Source organism: Crinia signifera, chromosome 4 (genome assembly GCF_055691185.1).
Source record: "Crinia signifera chromosome 4, ASM5569118v1, whole genome shotgun sequence".
Taxonomy (NCBI): Eukaryota; Metazoa; Chordata; class Amphibia; order Anura; family Myobatrachidae; genus Crinia; species Crinia signifera.
The window spans coordinates 212090752-212097683 of record NC_139220.1 but is presented as its reverse complement, the minus strand read 5'-3'; positions in this window follow the sequence as shown (position 1 = coordinate 212097683).

Below are 6932 nucleotides of genomic sequence, written 5' to 3'. Positions count from 1 at the left end.
TTTTGCAAGCATCACACCCTGTATTAGATCCCATGACCTTACTGGAGACAGACACCTTACTGATTGAGCTATTTGGGGGGCACCAATACTTCTCTTGCCTCCGGGCAACTTGGATGAACTTACGCCACTGACCAGGTTTGTTATCCTGAAGAAAAAGTCATGGGGCTTTGAAATGTTAATAGAATAAAGAACACCCTTCTTTCACTTATGAAGCCCACTGAGTGCCACCTGCCGTTCTTCCATGCCAGGAGCCTACTGTATATATATATACTCTGTGTGTGTGTATGTATGTATGTATGTATGTGTATATATGTGTATATATATATATATATATATATATATATAACATACATACATACATACATACATACATACATACATACATACCTTTCTGAATGCAGAGCAAGGAAGTTACCCACAGAGAGTGTCCTGAAATTCTTTTCTTTTATTTACACGGATCGATAAAACTGCTCAGATATTCATTTCAAATATAGACCTGGATTACACACAAAAATATCCTCATAATGATGTGTTTTTATTATTGAATAATGAACAGCAGAGATTCTCATTAGGACTGTCTTTTCAGAATTTATTCCAATTGGTTTTACCCCTGATGAAGTCTTAGAGACGAAACGCGTTGGGTTCTTTGTTGAAATAAAAAGACGATTCATCCTGAAACGGACTGTGCTTAATCATTGTGAATACTACCAACACTGAAAACAAGGAAATGTATTTCAGATAGTATCTGTGATTTTATCGTAAAATAAGTTTGGGAGGTACATTGTATGTTCTCGGTAGCGCACCCCAATTGCCCCCCTTTCTCTTCTATCCGTATATTGTTCCTCACTAACAGGAGGAATTATTGGTGATGCTGCACACACAACTAAGCGCAATTCAGAGTCAAAACCTATATATATATATATATATATATATATATATTTATTTTGTGAGCCCGGCATTGCACTGCCGAAAGGATATATTAAGTACCCGGTGCCCTCCTGTTCTGGCTGGTCGGCCTTGGGTATACAGGTTGATGTATTAGGCGGCACTCTCGGTTTTTAAAGTGAAAAAAAATTCCTTTATTGGTCCCAAAAAAAAAAAGGACCAATAAAGGAACATTTTTTCACTTTAAATACCGAGAGTGCTGCCTAACACATCCACCTGTATGTGTGTGTGTGTGTGTGTATATATATATATATATATATATATATATATATATATATATATATATATATATATATATATATATATATATATATATATATATATATAGAACAAAGAGTACCCAAATGTCCGCGCCCAAATAAAGAATAGCAGCAACTCTGAGAGTCCCCCGTTAGCTGAGACCCAAAACAGATAGAAATACAAAACAGGAACAGAGTGCGCTTAAAGGTGAAAGTACACAACTTTTTTTTACACAATATAAAAATTTAATAAAAGCCCTCAACACGGCTTATAGAAAATACAGTGATGGTATATTCATATATAAGAATCAATATGACAAAATCTGTGATATTTCAGTACAACAGCAGGCCCAACGCGTTTCGTCAACCACGTGACTTCATCAGGGGCATTAGGCGACTTGATTATCAAAGCTGCAGTTGCTCTTCTTGCAGTGTCTCAAATTGACTGAGCACAAATAATTTAAGTGGATAATGATATTACACCAACTGACAGAGCTCTTGTCAGTTCTCTGTAGTACACTTTTCAAAAATCCCACTCTATTACAGATGTCAGCAAATACAATTCATTCAAGAATCCAATAGATCAGGGTAACTGGAAGCCTGCTACACTGTTTCCAAAACAGCCGAGAGGGCTTTTATTAAATTTTTATATTGTGTAAAAAAAAGTTGTGTACTTTCACCTTTAAGCGCACTCTGTTCCTGTTTTGTGTATATATATATATATTAATTATTCGAGTATAAGTCGACCCGAATATAAGCCGAGGCACCTAACTTTACAACAAAAAACTGGGAAAACTTATTGACTCAAGTGGGACCCTCTCTCGAGTATAAGCCGAGGGGGGCTTTTTCCAGCATAAAAAATGTTCTGAAAAAGTAGGCTTATACTCGAGTATATATCGTGTGTGTGTGTGTGTATGTATGTATGTATGTATGTATGTATGTATGTGTGTATGTGTGTGTGTATATATGTGTATATATATATATATATACATACAGAGTGATGTTTGAGCAGTTAGCACACAAAAGTAAATCAGCTGGGGAAGTGTTGCAGCCATATAAATGTAGTTTAGATCGTAGAATTAGAAGCCAGCACAACCAAAATAAAGTATCAAAAAGCATGATTTTTAATGGAGTGACTCCATAAATGCATTACACAGTCCATGTACAGGCGTTACCATATCCATCAAGTGTACACATGGTGGTCCACCTGGAAGGTCACTGATGCCCGACGGCCGTTTCGATGTGTTATCACCGTCCTCAGGAGCATAAGTGACCTTCCTGCTAGACCGGATATATATATATAGGCAGTATTCAATGAGGCTGATTCGCCATGTTTTATGGCGATTTTGTGCTATTTTGGTGCTGTAAGGCGATTTTTTTACTAAAACGGTGAATCACCCTATTCAATGACCAGATGGCGAATACATTTCAAGGTTTTTCTCGCCATGATTCACCGAGTAGCAATCACTATCTTTTTATGGTGGCGGAATGTGAACTTTTAAAATAAAGTGTTTTGTTTTTTACATTTGGTGTAAAAAAATCAGGAATTTTATTCTGAGGAGGGGCATGCTATTTTTATTCATGTGCTGTAAGCACATGAATATATATTTAATAAAAAATTTTTTTTTTTTTACACAGAGCAGCCACCAGGGGGCCGGGAGCAGAGCCGCTCATTAGATATTCATATATTCACTGCACCCGATTATTACATATGCACGATCGGGTGTAGTGAATACCCGGTCCCCTGTTGGCTATCCCGGGGGGCAGCCTGTGCTGCAGTGGTGTAACAATAAATATTGCGCGCCCCCCCCCCCCCCCACCGGGAAAAATTTAGCGCTGCAGTGAGAAGATTCCCTTCGTCGCTGTGTACTGAGTTGGCGCGGGGTGACCGGGTCCATGCAGTGTCTTGGAAATAAGAAGTCTGCCGGGCGTATTACAGATGCAGCAGGGAGGGAGCACACACCGGAATGAGATCCTGCCTCTCCGTGTGGGAGCCGGCGCCCACGCAGCCCCCGCTCCCCCAAGCAGTGGCGGGGGCTGCCTTACACAAGCTACGCCACTGCTGTGCTGCCTGGCTCCCGGGAGCCCACCTCCCCCCCCACAACTGGGAGACTTCCATCTCTCTGCCTGCCGCCGTCCTCAGGCTCCCTGCGGCATCGCCGCAGGAGTTAAAATTCGCCGGTCAGGGGCAGTGAGCCCCTGACTTGTTGAATACTGGAGCCGGCGAGGCTCCAGAACGCGGCGGGCAGTGGCGAATATGCAGCGAATCCTAAACCGGATTCGCTGCACATCGTCAAAATTCTCATTGAATACTGCCCATAGTGTGAGAGAGAATGGCAAATACCTTACACCTGTGTGCCCGCTCATCACATTAACACCTGATGTATAGGATATATAGGAATGGATCGGCACTCCTCCAGTGTTGTTAAAACTGCCCCGTGTGCCTCCAATCAAATTAATTATGTAGCCTTAATAAGAATAAAGTGGCACTCCGGGGACTGCTCAAGTTGTACTGTACTTTTATGTGCAAGACAGTACCCTCATCATCTTGTTTCGATCTCTGTGACCGTGTAATTCTCCCGTGCAGTTTGGGGCCAGTAATGACAAGTGGGAGAGCTCCCCGAAGGCTTAATCCGAACCTGCCCTCTCCTGGAGAAGTCAGACATAAAGTAGGAACCCCTGGACTATCGACCTAGCCAGTGTACACATAATGTTTATGTCCACCTATTTCAGGTGTTGACCTAAGCCATGTCAACCTTCAGTGGTCAATCCAATGCATGCCTACCTAATGTTTGTCAACCCAATGACTGATCCCCGTGCTATGAATCATCCACCTGTGAAAGTGCCCATACACAGTGCGTTTGCACCGTGCGATGCGCGCTCCCGGGGGCATCTCATTGCACAGTACAAAAAGTATGTGCTGCAGATACTTTTTGTACTTCCTCATACCTCCCAACATGACCCTCTCCAGGAGGGACCCAATGCTCTGCTCCTGGACATTCCTCTTAATGTATGATTGCCAACACCTTTCTTATTATACCCCCTTTTAAACCAGCCTAATTTCCCGGTTTGGGCCCAGGAACAACCAGCGACTAGCCCTGGAATGTAAGGTTCCTGGGCAAAAATGGGGGGGGGGTTTCTGTGCAACCATATACACCCACCCCCCTGCATGCACCACTGCCCGCCCCTTCACACACCAGATGCAGGGACTTTTCTGGTGTGAAATGGGCCAACCCGGAAATGGCCCGGCATGATCCCGTTACATACATGCATATATCCATAACATACACTGTCTCTCATATACAACCATCCACTACCTCCACCAACACAACATAGTGTAGACAATATGCAACAACACCCCTCCACCCACCCACCCACCCCTCCACAGATTTCCTGCTGCTCCATAGATGTTTAAAATTCTCCCCTCCCCCCCCTAACACAACCCCTGGCTGCCCCCCATCAAGGCCACCTTCCCCGGGTAACTTACTGGGTAGTTTTGCACGCTGATGGCACGCTGTGCAGGGAGGATGATGACGCCGGGCGTCCTCCAAATATGGAGAGGGGGGAGGTGGGCCACGGCCAGGCGATCAGTGTGCCCAATCACTGCCCACAGTTTCTGAGATGACTCCGAGGGTGGGGGGAGCTGCATTACACTTTGTACAGTCAAGTGCATTCCAGTGGGAGGCGGCAGCACAAGCCCGCGTCCCCGCCTCCTCTGACTGGATAGAGCAGGGGTGGCCAATCTGCGTCTCATTAAGGAGAGAACCACAGGTTGGCCACCCCTGCTCTATGCAGTCAAAGGAGGCGGGGCCGCATGGGAACACGGGCTTGTACTGCCGCCTCCCACTAAAATGCACTTGACTGTACAAACTACAAAGTGTAAAGAGGCCGAGTCCCGGCAGCAATTCGGCCTCAATGTAAATGGCCTCCCGGGAAACTTCAATTTAATGACCAATCCGCCCCTGTTTCCGGGTGAGTCCCTGCATTTTCTAATGTGATAGAGGCAGGGCCGTTTCTAGACAATTTAGCTCCCAGGGCAAATAAATAAAAATGCGCCGCCCCCCCCCCCAAATACATAACATGAAATACAATAAATTGCGCGCACCGAAGGCGCGCGCCGAAATAGGGGGCGTGGCTTATTTTTAAAGGGGGTGTGGCTTAAAATAAGGGCGTGGTCTAGCAGCAAAACAATTACCTTACATCTCACTTTTGCAACCTGCATGTCCAGACATTGGTTACCGCAGGAATTGTCATTGTCCTCCCGCACTTAAGTTGGCGGGCTGAAGACCACACGGTGACATAAAAATATAAAGCCCCACACAGTTACCTAGTATGCCTCACAGATCAAGGCCAAACAATGACAGGCTACTTAAATCATTATACACTTTTTTATCCGTGATGCCAATTACACATTACATATTACGCCACACACCATGATGGCAAGTACACAATACTCCCCACAACGTAATGCCTATTACACATTATGCCCAACGCGCCGCTGCCGCACAACTGATGCCGTTTACTAATATGCCCCCACAGTGCCATACATATATGCCCCCACAGTGGCAGATATGCCCCCACAGTGCCACACATATGTCCCCACAGTGCCACACATATATGCCCCACAGTGACAGCTATGCCCCCACAGTGCCACACATATGCCCCCACAGTGACAGCTATGCCCCCACAGTGCCACACATATATGCCCCCACAGTGAGAGCTATGCCCCCACAGTGCCACCCATATATGCCCCCACAGTGACAGCTTTGCCCCCACAGTGCCACAGATATGCCCCCCACAGTGCCACACATATGCCCCCACAGTGCCACACATATGCCCCTACAGTGCCACACATATGCCCCCACGGTGCCACATATATGCCCCTATAGTGCCACACATATGCCCCCACAGTGCCAAATATGCTCCACAGTGCCACACATATGCGCCCACAGTGCCACACATATGCCCCCACAGTGCCACATATATGCCCCCACAGTGCCACATATATTCCCCCACAGTGGCAAATATGCCCCCACAGTGCCACACATCTGCCCCCCTCAGTGCCAGACCTATATGCCCCCACAGTGCCAGAGGATAATATCCCAGCAGCAGCACAACTCACCGTTGCTGCTGCTGGGGAGAGCAGAGTCCGGGTCTCCGAGTCCCGTTGCCGCCGCTGCTTCTGTTTCCCAGGGGAGGAGAGGGGAGCGCATAGCGCATCTCTCCTTCCCCTTCACTGTGACTGGGCTGTCAGACAATCATATCTCGCGGGCTGGCTCCTTATTGGCTGCCGGCCCGCGAGCTGATTGGCTAACAGCCCAGTGACACAGCGAGGGGAAGGAGAGACTTATGCGCTCCTCTCCCCTCCAAGTCCAAGAGAGAGATCATCTTTTTGGGGCGGCGGACGGGGCGTGCAGGGGGGACAGCGGTGTGGGGGAAGCTGGCGGGCGCCCTGGCTGCTAAACAGAGGCGGACAAGCCGTGCGGCGCCCCGGGCGGCTGCACGGCTTGTCCGACTCTAAAAACGGCCCTGGATAGAGGTATGAGTAAACCTGTTCAACACAGGTGATGACAATCATAGATTAAGAGGAAAGTCCAGGAGCAGAGTAGTTTTTCCCTCCTGACATGGGTCATGTTGCCTTCTCATCGCATCGCATCGCATGCAGAATGCATCAATTGCGATGCATACCTCCCAACTTTCAGCTGGTCCGAGGAGGGACACTTGCACGAAATTAGGGGGCGTGACTTG